Source organism: Capra hircus, chromosome 26 (genome assembly GCF_001704415.2).
Source record: "Capra hircus breed San Clemente chromosome 26, ASM170441v1, whole genome shotgun sequence".
NCBI lineage: Eukaryota > Metazoa > Chordata > Mammalia > Artiodactyla > Bovidae > Capra > Capra hircus.
The window spans coordinates 12300041-12314526 of record NC_030833.1 but is presented as its reverse complement, the minus strand read 5'-3'; the positions used below and the strand labels follow the sequence as shown (position 1 = coordinate 12314526).

The following is a 14486-nucleotide window of genomic DNA, read 5'->3' as shown; positions in this document are numbered from 1 at the left end:
AATCATGGGAAGTTGGCAGGGTTTTTAACAGCATGATGCAATCCACACACACAGTGAAGGCAGGAAAGTAAATTGTTACAACCTCTCTGGAAGGTAAGAGAGGCAGATGTGTTAAGGTGGTTTTTGGCAATATGCCCAAGAACCTTGAGAATGTTTCCACCCATTGGACCAGTAAATAATTCTACAACTGGCTGTTTATGCCAAAGAAAGAATAAGACATGCAAAGATTTATTTATTTGTTTATTCATTTTTAAACCTTTTTGGCTCTGCTGGATCTTCGTTGCTGTGTGCTGGCTTTCTCTAGTTGCAGCCAGTGGGGGCTACCCTCCAGTTGCGATGTGTGGGCTTCCCATTGCCACAGCCTCTCTCGTTGTGGAGCATGGGATTCTGGGGCACAGGACTCATGGGACCCTGGAACACGGGACTCTGGAACACAGGACTCTGGAGCACGGGACTCTGGAGCACGGGCTCAGCTATTGTGGCACATGGGCTTAGTTGCCCCAGGACAGGTGGGATCTTCCTGGACCATGGACTTGAACTGGTGTTCACTGTGTTGCAAGGTGGATTCTTAATCACTGGACTACCAGGGAAGCCTGAAATACAAAGATTTATGTGCAAAGTTGAACATCCTAACACTTCTTTTATCAGCGCTATTTATGATAGCTATAAATGCCCATTCATAGAAAGACTAAGTTACAGTGTATTCCTAGTAACAGTGTATTCCTGTTGAACAGCTGTATGGACTTCCCAGGTGGCTCAGAGGGTAAAGCATCTGCCTACAATGCAGGAGCCCCAGGTTCGATCCCTGGGTTGGGAAGATCCCCTGGAGAAGGAAATGATAACTCCAGTACTCTTGCCTGGAAAATCCCACGGACTGAGAAGCCTGGTAGGCTACAGTCCATGGGGTCGTGGTAAAGAGTCAGACACAACTGAGCAACTTCACTTTCACTTTTCAAGAAGTAGTGAAGAATATTTGGTGATGCTGGGAACATGCTTGTGAAGCTGTTACTGAAAAAAACAGGATACAATTATAGAGGCATTTTCCATTGGGGGAAGAGAGGAAATACGGTATTATATTTATGGATAGAGAGGTGGAAGGAAATGACTCCACAATGTTACTATCATTTATCTCTAGATGTTGGGATAATGGGTGATTTTAATGTTCATTATTATATTTCCATGTTTTATAAAATTTCTACGGTGAATATGCTTTTCAATGGGGGGATGGGTTTGGCAGTTGGAAACTGATCAAAATCTCTACTAGCATTAATCTACAAATACTTAAGCCCACATCTTTACAACATTAGTTGTGCTTTCTTTAAACTCTTAATTTCCCATGGAAAAAGCGAACAGATATTGACTGCCTTTCCCAGCTTTGATCTCCCTTGCTTTTCAAGTCACCCATTCATGCCATATCATAGCTAGATCCTTGGAGATCAGCGTCTTAAGCTGCAGATCAGGAAACTGAGACCCAGAAGACTTTGCCAAGGAGTGATGCTTGCTTTCCTGAGTCATCGGAAGGTGGTCTTCCTGGCTCAGCTCTCTCTGTCTTGTATCATGCTGCATCCGTGAAGATGCACCTTAAAAAAAGGCAAGGCTTTCTGTACATTTAAAATTCAAATTGGGATTCCTGCTAAGTAAAGACAGATTTGAATTATAGCATCGTGCGGTCATACTCGCATTTCTCCGATCTCAAAGCAAAAAGAAAAAAAGTTTTCTGTTACTCTTGTTTCACTTCAGCTTCTCAGCAAAGTGCCTCCATTAGCTGCCTGCAGCCACTGTCTCCTCTCACCCTCCTAGGCCTCTCCAGTCTGCCTGCATCTTCACCACCCCACTCAGCTGCTCTTGCAAAGTCACACTGGCATCCCCTTGGGAATTCCAACAGTCAGCTCCATCTCCGTCTTACTTGACCCACTGTCAGCATCTGACCCTGTGGATCCTGCCCCCCATCCTGAACCACTTCCTTCCTTTGACTTCCAAGATACTACGCTTTCCTGCTCTTCTTTCTTTCTGCCCCATTGGCTGTCCCTACCGCCACCTCTCCTTCCTCCTGAAGGAGGGCGCTGCAGGTTTTTTGGATCTCTTGTCTTGCATGCTTACTCCCTTGGCCATACCATCAAGTCTCATAAACAAATAGACTTTGTTTTTCAGAAGAATTTTGGTCCCACAGCACAATTAAACAGAAAGTTCAGAGTTCCCAGTTACCCTTCACCCACCCCTACAACCTCCCCCACCATCAATCTTCTCCCTCAGGGTGGTTACAAGCAATCGAACCTGCATAGACACATCAGTTTCACCTAAGCCCACGTGAAATGCCATTCTTAGACCAGGGGACTCCCACGTTTCCATCTCCAGCCTGGTCTTGCCTGTTTGATGTCTCCTCTTGAAAGCCGGCTAAGACATTGCAAACCAAGTGAGTCCGGGAAGGAACCTCCTCTTCCCATCCACACCCACTCCACCTACCCGCAGCCTTCTCATCACAACTAAAGACAGCTCCACCCTTGCTCAGGCCAATTATCTTGGAGTCATTTCTGATCATCCTTTTTCTCACATCTCACATCAGAGTCCAAGGAACTTTGCAGGTTCTACATTCAAAATAAATCCAGAAGCCCATGCTCCATCTCAGTCTCCACATCACCCCCATCCAAGCCACCATCCACTGCTCTGGTTCACTGCAGCAGCCTCCTGACAGGTCACCCTGCTTCCAATTGCCATGGTCTGTTCTGAACCCAGCAACCAGAGTGAGCCTTTCGAATAAGGGATGTCTCACCATGTCAACCCTCTGCTCAAAACGACAGTGGCTCCCCGTGTGGCCCCAAGAGAAAGCCCAAGACCTTATAAAGACTGACAAGACCCCACGTCACTGGGACCTCTCTCCATCTCTGAGCTCCTTTCCTGTTCTCTCCCCTCACTCATCTGCTCTAGCAAATCCTCCTTACTCCTCACCCCCAACCGCCAGCAATCCCACCTCATGGCCTTTGCTGGGGCGCTTCTCTCTGTCCGGAGCAGCCTGCCCTGGGTATGCATGGTGCATGCCCTCAGCTTCTTTGGGTCTTTATCCAAATGTTACCTCCTCAGTGTTTCAAATGGCAGCCTCATCCCTGAACTTCCAAGCTCCATTTTCCTCCATCCCTTCCCTGTCTCTCTGTAGCGCGCACACCTTCTAACACACTGGAACTTACCTACTTACTACATATGTCTGCTCTCCATGGAGTCCTTACACACACCCTAGTCTCCATTCTCCCTAGAATATCAGCTGCCGTCCCAACACCCGGAGGAGTGCCTGTCACACAGGGAACACCAATGTGCTGATGAATCCAGAAGGGCAATACTTATCCCCTCTCTCCCCAAACTCCACTAAGATGACAGAAAAGACATTACAAATAGGGTGTATTCGATAGTAAGGTGCACACCTGGGCTTCTTCGGTAGTCTAGTGGTTAAGAATCCATCTGCCAGTGCAGGGAACACGGGTTCTATCCCTGACCCAGTAAGACCCCACATGACTTGCAGCAACGAAGCCCAGGCCCCACCACTACTGAGCCTGTGGTCTAGAGCCCAGGAGCGTAACTATGGAGCCTGCACACCCTGGAGCCCAAGCTCCGCAGCAAGAGAAGCCACTGCAATGAGAAGCCGTCACAACGCGACTAGAGAGAAGCCTCTGCCCCCACGACTAGAGAAAGCCTGCACACAGAACAAAGATCCAGTGCAGCTAATAATAAATAATTAAAAAAAATTTTTTTTAAGTGCAAACCTGCCTGGATGAGGTGTACAAGAAAGGAGGCAAAAACGGAAGAGAGATTTCTTCTTCTTTTTTAATTAAAGTGTAGTTGATTTACAATATTATAAAATGCCAGCCAATCTGAAAGCTGATGGAGCAGCAGAAACTGCTTCAACAAGAGAAAGGAGCTTCCACCCAATATGGGCAGCTGGGCATTGGCAGGAGGCCAGTGTACCCTGCAGAGCCACCCGTGAGCTGTGAACCAAAAGCCACAGGACCACCCACTACAGGACAGGTAAGGGCTGGAAATGGGTTTTGGATCAATCCAAGGAGGCCTCAGGCTCCCTCCCACCCCAGCCCAGGAAACCAGAAATGACTGTGGGAAATTTGGAGGCACGGAGGCTGTGGACTTAGGGACCAGGGGCTGAGCTGACATGCAAGTGGGATTCTGGGCTCTATGAGGGTGAAGTTCTGCATCCTGAATTGGGAGGCCCCTTCCCCTCCCTGCACCCAGAAAGCCAGCATTCGGGAGCCCTGGACACATTTAATATCTCCCTCCAAATAAATATCAAACACAGCGCAATAGATATTAATACTCAGGGATTCCCCAAAGGTGTCACGTCTAACCAATCATAGAGAAATACACCATCCACATGCAGCTTCTGAGAGCTTTTGACATCTCCCTCTCAAATATGAGGGGAATGTAAAGATCACAGACATTCAAGGAATGCCTCCAGCCTGAGAGAGAAACCAGAACAAACAGAAGAATTCAGAGGAAAGACAATGGAGACAGTAGAATAAATCTTTTTTAAAAACTGTCATTACCTGAGAGAGAGAGAAGTTATTGCATCCATAATAGAAACAGAGCTTAGAATATAAATACAAAAACAATTATTTTTTAAAGGAGGGTGGAAGAAAAAGTCAAAGAAATCTCCTAAAAATTAGAACAAATTAAACAATGTATAATAGGAAAGAAAGAAAACTAGTGAAAGAATCAGCCTGAGCAAAAGAAGTTCTAGAAAGACATTGCAGAGAAAATAGCAGAGAGGAAATGAAAGATCCAATTCCACAAAATTGTCCAGACGGAAGAAAACTCATCTCCAAACTGAAAGAGCCCACAAAGTGGACATAATGATATACCTACAACAAAGTACACCAGCATGAAATTTCAAAACAGCTCTTTCCAAAAAGCTTATGGAAAGTGTACTGCTGGTGAGAATATGACAATTTTTTTCAAAGTCAAACATATATAGACCGTATAATTCAAATATTCCACTTCTCGGCATTAGATCAAGAAAAATAAAAGCATATGTCTATAACAGACTTATACATGAATATTCACAGCAGCTTTGTTTGTAATATCCTGAAACTGGAAACCACCCAAATGTCTATCAGCTGTTGAATGGATACACAGATAACCATGCAATAGATTGTTATTCAACAATAAAAATGAGCGAAGCCTTGACATATACCACATGTAGGAACCTAAACAAATATTTCACTAGGTGAAAGAACCATCACAGAAAACCACATATTGTATGATCACATTTAGATACATTTCAAAATAGACAAATCTGTAGAGATGGAAAGCAGATTATCATTATTGCTGAGTCGCTAAGTTGTGTCAATTCCTTGCAACCCCATGGACTGTAGCCCACCAGGTTCCTCTGTCCATGGGATGTGCCAGGCATGAATAACGGAGTGGGTTTCCATTTCCTTCTCCAGGGGATCTTCCCAACCCTGGGATCAAACCCACGTCTCCTGTATTGGCAAGTGGATTTTTTACTCCTGAGCCACCAAGGAAGCCCCAGAGAGTAGATGGGGTTAATTAACTGTTGTTAATAGGTACCAACTTTCTTTGGTGGATGATGAAAAAGTCCTAAAATTAGGTTATGGTGATGGCTGCACAGCTCTGTAAATATACTAAAAGGCATGTAGTTTTATGCTTTAAATAGGTGAACTCTATGGTATATGCATTTTATCTCAACAAAATTGTTGAAGTTTTTTAATTGCAAAGATCAAGGGACTTCCCTGGTGGTCCAGTGGTTAAGAATCCACCTTCCAGTGCAGGGGAGATGGATTCAGTCCCTGGTTGAAGAACTAAGATTCCACAAGCTGCACTGTAACTAACCCCTCAAGCTGCAACTACTGAGCCCACGGGTTCTGGAGCCCCCACATTGCAAGAAAGAGCCCTAGCACCACAACGAAAGATGCTGTGTTTCGCAACTAAGTCCAGATGCAGTCAAAAAAAAATATATATATATATAGATATCTATATATATATATATATATAAAAGATAAAAACCAGCTCACATACAAAGGTTCAGAAATCAAATTGTTGGGACTTCCCCGGTGGTCCAGTGGCTAAGACTCTACGCTCCCAATGCAGGGGGCCTGGGTTTTATCCCTGGTCAGGGAACTGGATCCTCCATGCAGCAAGTAAGAGGTTGCAGATTGCAGCTAAAGATTCCACATGCCACAGTGAAGACCCAGCAAAGCCAAATAAATAAATAGTTTTTAAAAAGAAAGAAATCAAATTGTCATTGAATTTCTTAGAAAACTACTGAAGGATATCCTACAACAATATGAAGTGAAGTGAAAGTCACTCAGTCTTGTCTGACTCTTTGTGAACCCATGGATTGTAGCTGGCTAGGCTCCTCTGTCCATGGAATTCTCCAGGCAAGAATACTGGAGTGGGCTGCCATTTCCTTCTTCAGGGGATCTTTCTGACCCAGGGATAGAACTCAGGTCTCCTGCATTGCAGGCAGATTCTTTACCATCTGAGCCGCCCGGGAAGCCCCTATAATATGAGAAAACGCAAAAAGAAAGGAAAACACAGGCTTCTGGGAACAGGGAACCCAACCCCAAAGACACGCAAAGTGCCTGTAAGAGATGCTGGACAGCGTGGTAAGGCTTTCTAATACGGTTGCCTTAAGAGACAACAGGATTGTATATTGTTCTTGTTACGTGGAAGTAAATAAAAGACTGAAAAAATAGGACTGGAATGAAGGTCTTCAGATTCCTGGTGCTCTCTACATGTGCCTCATATAAGTACATCATGTGAAATGCCGGGCTGGATGAAGCACAAGCTGGAATCAAGATTGCCAGGAGAAATATCAATAACCTCAGATACACAGATGACACCACCCTTATGGCAGAAAGCGAAGATGAATTAAAGAGCCTCTTGATGAAATTGAAAGAGGAGAGTGAAAAAGCTGGTTTAAAATTCAACATTCAGAAAATTAAGATCATGGCATCCGGTCCCATCACTTCATGGCAAATAGATGGGGAAAGAGTGGAAACCATGAGAGACGTTATTTTGGAGGGCTCCAAAATCACTGCAGATTGTGACTGTAGCCATGAAATTAAGAGGTGCTTGCTCCTTGGAAGAAAAGCTATGACCAACCTAGACAGCATATTAAAAAGCAGAGATATTACTTTGCCAACAAAGGTCCGTCTAGCCAAAGCTATGGTTTTTCCAGTAGTCATGTATGGATGTGAGAGTTGGACCATTGGACAGTAAGGAGATCCAACCAGTCCATCCTAAAGGAAATCAGTCCTAAATACTTTTTGGAAGGACTGATGCTGAAGCTGAAGCACCAATACTTTGGCCACGTGATGCGAAGAACTGACTCATTGGAAAGGACCCTGATGCTGGGAAAGATTGAAGGCAGGAGGAGAAGGGGACGACAGAGGATGAGATGGTTGGATGGCATCACTGATTCAATGGACATGGGTTTGAGTGGACTCCGGGAGTTGGTGATGGACAGGGAGGCCTGGCGTGCTGCGGTTCATGGGGGTCGCAAAGAGTCGGACTGAGCAATTGAACTGAACTGAACAATGCAGGAGGGGTCAGAAGATCCCTGGAGGAGGGAATGGCAACTCACTCCAGTATTCTTGCCTGGGAAAACCCACGGACAGAGGAGCCTGGTGGGCTACAGTCCATGGAGTCACAACAGCCAGACACGACTTAGTGACTAACCCACTGCCACCATGCACAAATGAACATGCACCTATAATACATATGCACACTTAAATGAGTTTGTAAGCAAGCTGAAAGCAGTGAGGGCTGTTGGCCCAGCAGCTGGATAAATGCACCTTAGTCTGCACAGCTACACTTCTTAAGAGTAGGCATTAGTTCCACACAGAGATCTGGCAATTGTCAGACAGACCCAAAGTTTTAAGCTCATAAAAAGGAGTTGCTTTTACAGGGAGGCAAATACCACAAATTTCTGGTTATCAGTCTTGTTATGTGATCTCTACTGATAAAGACAGGAGAGTCTACTAACACTACTTTTTTTTACAAGTTTCCAGTCATAAATACCAAAATACTTTCTTTAATAAACTGTTAATCTCACACATTTATAAAATGGGCTATCAAGTGCCATTTTGGATTGGGGTCCATGTTTTGAAGGGATTTATAGATACAGGTAAAATTTGTTGCCAGGCACTATTTGAAACCTCAAACAATCTTGCCAGCTGAGACCACGTCTGTTCTCAGCCACCACTACCCTCAACCTTTTTAAGTCAGGGTCACCAGGCTTTTTTCACCCTTAACATAAACAGCAGTAAATTCTCCAAGGGCAAACATACCATTCTTGACTTCATAGGCTAAATGGATATGCAGCAACTGAGGATCAGACTGCTATCTGCTACATTTTGTGTGCATTGCCCTCCTAATGTTGTTAAGGTTGGTGGCCTAACTTATTTCTTCACATTTAATATTTTTATGCCACTGGCTAAGAAATACCAGTAGACTAAAATCAGCTTAAGGCAGTTTAAGTCAAGAGGAAATTTACTAATAAGCTGACGACTAGCTGAGATCTTAACTCACCTAAATGTCTCAAATAACTAAGTTCGGTTACATAAAATGTAGACTTAACAAAGCAAAAACAGTGGAAGAGTACTATTTCTGAAGAGGAAAAGTATCTAAGGACAGTCACCTAACAAGAAGAAAACTGAGTAAATTTACACAGAGGATCTAATTCTGTCAGCGAGAAAATGAGAAGAATTCAGAAAGTGCTGACAAATCTGAAAGGAAGAGTGGTTAGGCCCAAACAGTAATCATTCTCTTGTTTATTATTATTTTTTTTAATGTGATCCATAAAATTCAAAAGTTACATACTTTATCATGTTGAAAATACACAACATAAAATTTTCCATCTTAGCCAGTTTTAACTGTACAGTTCAGTAGGGTCACATTGTTGAGAAACAAATCTCCAGAACATTTTCATCCTGCAAATCTGAAACTATCCCCATGAAACATTTCCCCTTTCCCTCTTCCCTTCAGTTCCTGGTAACTTTCATTTTCCTTTCTGTCTCCATCAATTTGACTTATATTTATGTCTCATATGAGAGGAATTACAAAATTACACAGTATTTTTCTTTTTGTGACTGGCTTGGCCACCTGATGTGAAGAGCTGACTCATTTGAAAAGACCCTGATGCTGGGAAAGATTGAGGGCAGGAGGAGAAGGGGACAACAGAGGATGAGATGGTTGGATGGCATCACCAACTCAATGGACATGGGTTTGGGTGGACTCTGGCAGTTGGTGATGGACAGGGAGGCCTGGTGTGCTGCGGTTCCTGGCGTCGCAAAGAGTCGGACACGACTGAACGACTGAACTATTTCACTTAGCACAACACCCTCAAGCTTTATCCAAGTTGTAGCCTGCGTCAGAATTTCCTTCCTTGTAAAAGGCTGAATAATATTCCATGGTATGTATATACATTTTGCATAATCCATTCATCCGTCAACGGACACCTGAGTTGCTTCCATCTCAGCTTTGTGGATAATGCTGCTATAAACATGGGTACACAAATATCTTTTCGAGAATCTGCTTCCAATTCTTTTGGATATATATCTGGAAATGAGATTACCAGGTCATATGGTAAATTCTATTTTTTAATTTTTTGAGGACTCTCCAGACCGCTTTTCATAGCGGTCACACAGTTTCACGTTCCCACCAACAGTACACAAGTGTTTCAATTTCCCCACATCCTCATCAACATTTGTTATTTTCTGGTTTGCTTTTGTTCTTTTAAATTAAAAAACAAAACTATTCACTCTTTTGGGCTTCCCTGGTGGCTCAGACAGTAAAGAATCTGCCTGCAATGCGGGAGACCTGGGCTCGATTCCTGGGTTTGGAAGATCCCCTAGAGCACATGGCAACCCACTCCAGTATTCTTGCCTGCACAATTCCCATGGACAGAGGAGCCTGGCAGGCTAGCTACAGTCCACGGAGTCGCAAAGAGTTGGGCCTGACTAAGCACATATGCGTTTTACATCTACAGTAGTTTTCAGCTTAAAGTAAGAATGAAAGTTGGGTGAAAAAAAAAAAAGGAAATAATTGCCAAACTTTTCAAAATTTTTAAATGTATATAGTCAACTAGATCATTGCTCCCAGAACTTAAGAATTTAACTCCAAATTATTTCGATTTTTACTTTTTCTTTTGAACACCCTGTCCTTATTCTGATTGATCAGGGAAAAGAAGATGACTAAGGGTTCATTCAACTGTAAACAAAGGAACAGTGGCCAGTGGTAGAGACAGGGATGAGGGGGCCTGATGACAGGAGGGGAGAAGGCTTAGATTTGCACGTTCCCTGGTGGCTCAGACAGTAAAGCGTCTGCCTGCAATGCGGGAGACCCGGGTTCAGTCCTTGAGTCAGAAGATCTCCTGGAGAAGGAAATGGCAACCCGCTCCAGTACTCTTGCCTGGAAAATCCCATGGACAGAGGAGCCTGGTGGGCTACAGTCCATGGGGTCGCAAAGAGTCGTGCACGACTGAGCGACTTCACTGGCTTCCCTCTTAAAGATTTCCTTTCCAATCACCGCCACGAGCATGTTCATCAACACCAGCAGGAGCTCCTGAGAAGCTAACTTGCCTGTTCCCCAAACAGCTGAAAACTGAGAGGCCCCCACCACCAGCAGTAGCTACCTAGATCGCCAGAGGAACCTCTCAGTGGCCCGCCTGACTTTGGGAGTGACAAGGTGGGAGGTCAGCAACTGTGCCTTGAATAATAGAATGACCCGTATTGCTTTCCAAGCAATATATTTCCCTTATTAATGGATCTAACCAAACCGCTGCTCCAGTCTGCTCCAGACCATGACCCTATTTCTCTTCTGTCCCTAATCATCATTATTTGCTATTGTTGTTCAGTTGCTAAGTTGTGTTCCACTCTTTGTGACCCCATGAACTGCAGCAGGCCAGGCTCCTCTGTTCTCCACTATCTACTGGAGTTTACTCAAACTCATGTCCATTGAATCAGTGACGCTATCCAACCATCTCATCCTCTGTTGCCCCCTTCTCCTCCTGCCCTCAATCTTTCCCAGCATCAGGGTCTTTTCCATTGAGTTGGCTCTTCAAATCAAGTGACCAAAGTATTGGAGCTTCAGCTTCAGCAGCAGTCCTTTCAATGAATATTCAAGACTGATTTCTTTCCGGATTGACTGGTTCAATCTCCTTGTTGTCCAAGGGACTCTCAAGAGTCTTCTCCAACACCACTGTTCAAAAGCATGAATTCTTCGGTGCTCAGCCGCTTTCTTTATGGTCCAACTCTCACTTCCATACATGACTACTGAAAAAACCATAGCTTTGACTAGACGGACCTTTGTTGGCAAAGTAATGTCTCTGCTTTTTAATCTGCTGTCTAGGTTGGTAGACAGCAGGGAGATAGTTTTTCTTCCAAGGAGCAGGTGTCGTAGAGTTAAAAAACTAACTGTTTTAAGATCATACAAATTAGGCTAGTGGTTATCTTAGGGGGAAAAGTGGAGGTTAGAGACCAGATAAAAAGCATGAAGGCTTCTAGGGTGCCGTCAATGCCTCTTTCCCAATCTCAATGGCTCTACATGAATGTGTATGTTCAAAACTCAAGAATTGGGCACATATGTATACCTATGTCCTAACTTTTTAAAGCATACATTCCAGGTAGGAAGCTGTAGTATTCCAGATGAAAAAAGATGGCAGGTCAAACTTGGGTAAGAATAGAGAGCAAGTGAAGACAAGATTTATAAATTGAGATATATTTTTTTCCCTGCTTTTGCATTTCGTCTCAAGTCTCTGTAGGTCTAATAAAAGCATCAGCAAATTGAATGGAAAGACAACATATTTGCTTTAGAAAAGTGTAGTTGCTCAGTCATATCTGCCTCTTTGCAACCCCATGGACTGTAGCCCACCAGGCTCCTCTGTCTATGGAATTCTCTAGGCAAGAATATTGGTACGGATTGCCATGTCCTTCTCCAGGGGATCTTCCCAACCCAGATGCATTGTAGGCAGATTTGCTTGAAAGAGGTAACAAATTTGAGTACAGTTGTAAATTCCTGGGAGTAAACACAAGTAATTTCCAGACATTAGAATTTAAAAGCTTTGTGCGTGGCAGCACTAGATTCAGGGCACATTTAAGACTCAATCAAGTGAAGGGCTTGCTTGGGGCTTCCCTGGCGGCTCAGATGGTAAGAATCCACCTGCAGTGCAGGAGACCTGGGTTTGATCCCTGGGTGAGGAAGATCCCCTGGAGAAGGGAATGGCTACCTGCTTCCAGTATTCTTGCCTGGAGAACTCCATGGACAGAGGAACCTTGCGGGCCATAGACTGAGTGACTAGCAGTTTCAGTTTCAATAATCAAACTAAAAATATAGACTATAAGGCATAACCCTTTGTGATAGAGGGCAGATCATATTTTAAGTAACAGTATTTTAAATGTACACTCACAGGTGATACCATGAGAAATCAACACTATTAAAATTACCTGTTTTCCTACAAGTCTTTTACAAACTAATTTTCACTTAAGAAATGTCCTTATCAGTATTGCTGAAGCACATAGACTTTAGATGTCTATGATATATATATATAGCGATTATATACATATGAATAATTGCTACTTCAAGAATCTCAACTGTGTCACTTCCTACTGTTATTTCCAAGTAGTCTATTATACTCAGATGCTGCCTGCCTAGGAACCCAATTCTGCCTTGCTGGTAGCCCCTCTTCTGAAAAAATGCTCCCTAAACTATCTGATACCATGGCCCAGTATCACTCACGTTCTTGAAGAGAGCTATACAGGAACAGCTATGGTCCCTACCTGGTAACATTATCATAAGGTGTATAGTCTAGTCACCTTTGAAAGATGGTTAACACTATATTGGGTAACAATCACAGTAATCATGCACTCTAAAATACTAATTTTTCTGGGAAAATTTGTGACCATTGCCCAAAGTTTCTTCCCCTGACAAGAGCTAAAGGAAGAAAGGAACCCACGCCAATTAATTTTATCTCAGATTACATTGAACCACAACTGTGGACTCTGAGTCTGCATTTTATCAAGCACTTGGTTGATTGTGATCAAGGCCTACTCATGTAGTATTCTAAGAGGGAGACTAAAATACTCATTTGCTTTTACTTCCTCAATCACATTCATGCAATAAACATCTACTGAATATCCTCCATGTGCCAAATATTGTTATTTAAGTCCTAGGATTTGTGTAGCTATCAGAAGGTCCTTGCCCCCATGGAGCTTACATTCTAAAGGAGGGAAACTGAAGTATCCGAAGATAGAAAAGTAGTGAGGCAACCTGGGAACAAGTTATCCACTAAAAGATTCCTGGCTATGACAAACTAAATATGGATTTTGAAGGATGTCTTAATCCCATTTTACTGAAAATGCTCAAAGGCAGTATTTTAAAACAGTAGCAGGACTTCCTAGTGGTCGAGTGGATAAGACATCAAGCTCCCAATGCAGGGGACCTGGGTTCAACCCCCGGTTGGGGAACTAAGTCCCACATGCTGCAAAGAAGACCTGGTGCAGCCAAACAAATAAATATTTAAAAATACATTAATAAAACAGCAGCATGTGCCCAACATTCTAATACACACATAGGCACAAAAATAAAAATACACATTAAAGGAGGCTGAAATGATCAAGGCCAGTAAGTAAGACAGATATGTTGGTGACATTTTATTTTCAATGACCTGGTTAAGTCTTCTTGACAAAATGTGCAGAGCGTATGCTAACGTATTAAGTCTCAGCACCCAAGTCCTGACATCATGCATGGTTTACTACACCTGCCCAGGATTGCCTCATTCTCGTGTTAACACTCTTCAGAATCAAGGACTTCTCCCATCTTTATTACTCTAGCCACTACTCCTTTCCCAACCTCACTGAACAGATAACCAGGGATGAACTGGGCCCTATACCAAAATATTAATATAACCTATCCAATTTAGTTAAAAATGTTCTTCCAAGTTTAGCCCTTTTCAAAAAGGACTAAAGTTATTAAATGTTTTGTTTAGCTATGTTAAGACCTGTGAATTGGTTTTCTTTTCATGAGCAAAAGCAATCATATATACCACATATGGAACAACTCAACTCACAACTCTTAACCAGTAAAGTGAACTGTGAAAGTCTGAAATGTATACAGTGTTAATATCAATCCTCAGAACAGGGACAGTTGCATATGGCTATACCTTTCATGCCTATTTCGTCCAGATGGTTTTGTGGACTTCTCTGCATTGGTGTATTGAAACCCAAGGAAGAAAGATACAGGAACAGAAGGGAAAAAACATCATGGTCGGGAAAGTTAGATACTAGTTATACATAGGGAAACCTGGTTTAACACACACACACAAAAAAAAATTCTGCAGAACCACCTGACAACAGGCTGTTTGCAAACTCTCATCAGTTCACAAGGGTGACTCAGAGTCAAAACAGGAGGTCCACGGGCAAACTAAGCCCAGTTGCAAAATCAACAACTGGACAGCTTGACCCCAA

At 43.2% G+C, this 14486-nt stretch overlaps 1 non-coding gene across 1 annotated transcript; it reads left to right on the top strand.

Annotated features, from left to right (window-relative positions):
- Window positions 746-817, top strand: TRNAC-ACA. The gene has a single exon. It is a non-coding gene; the product is annotated as a tRNA-Cys (tRNA).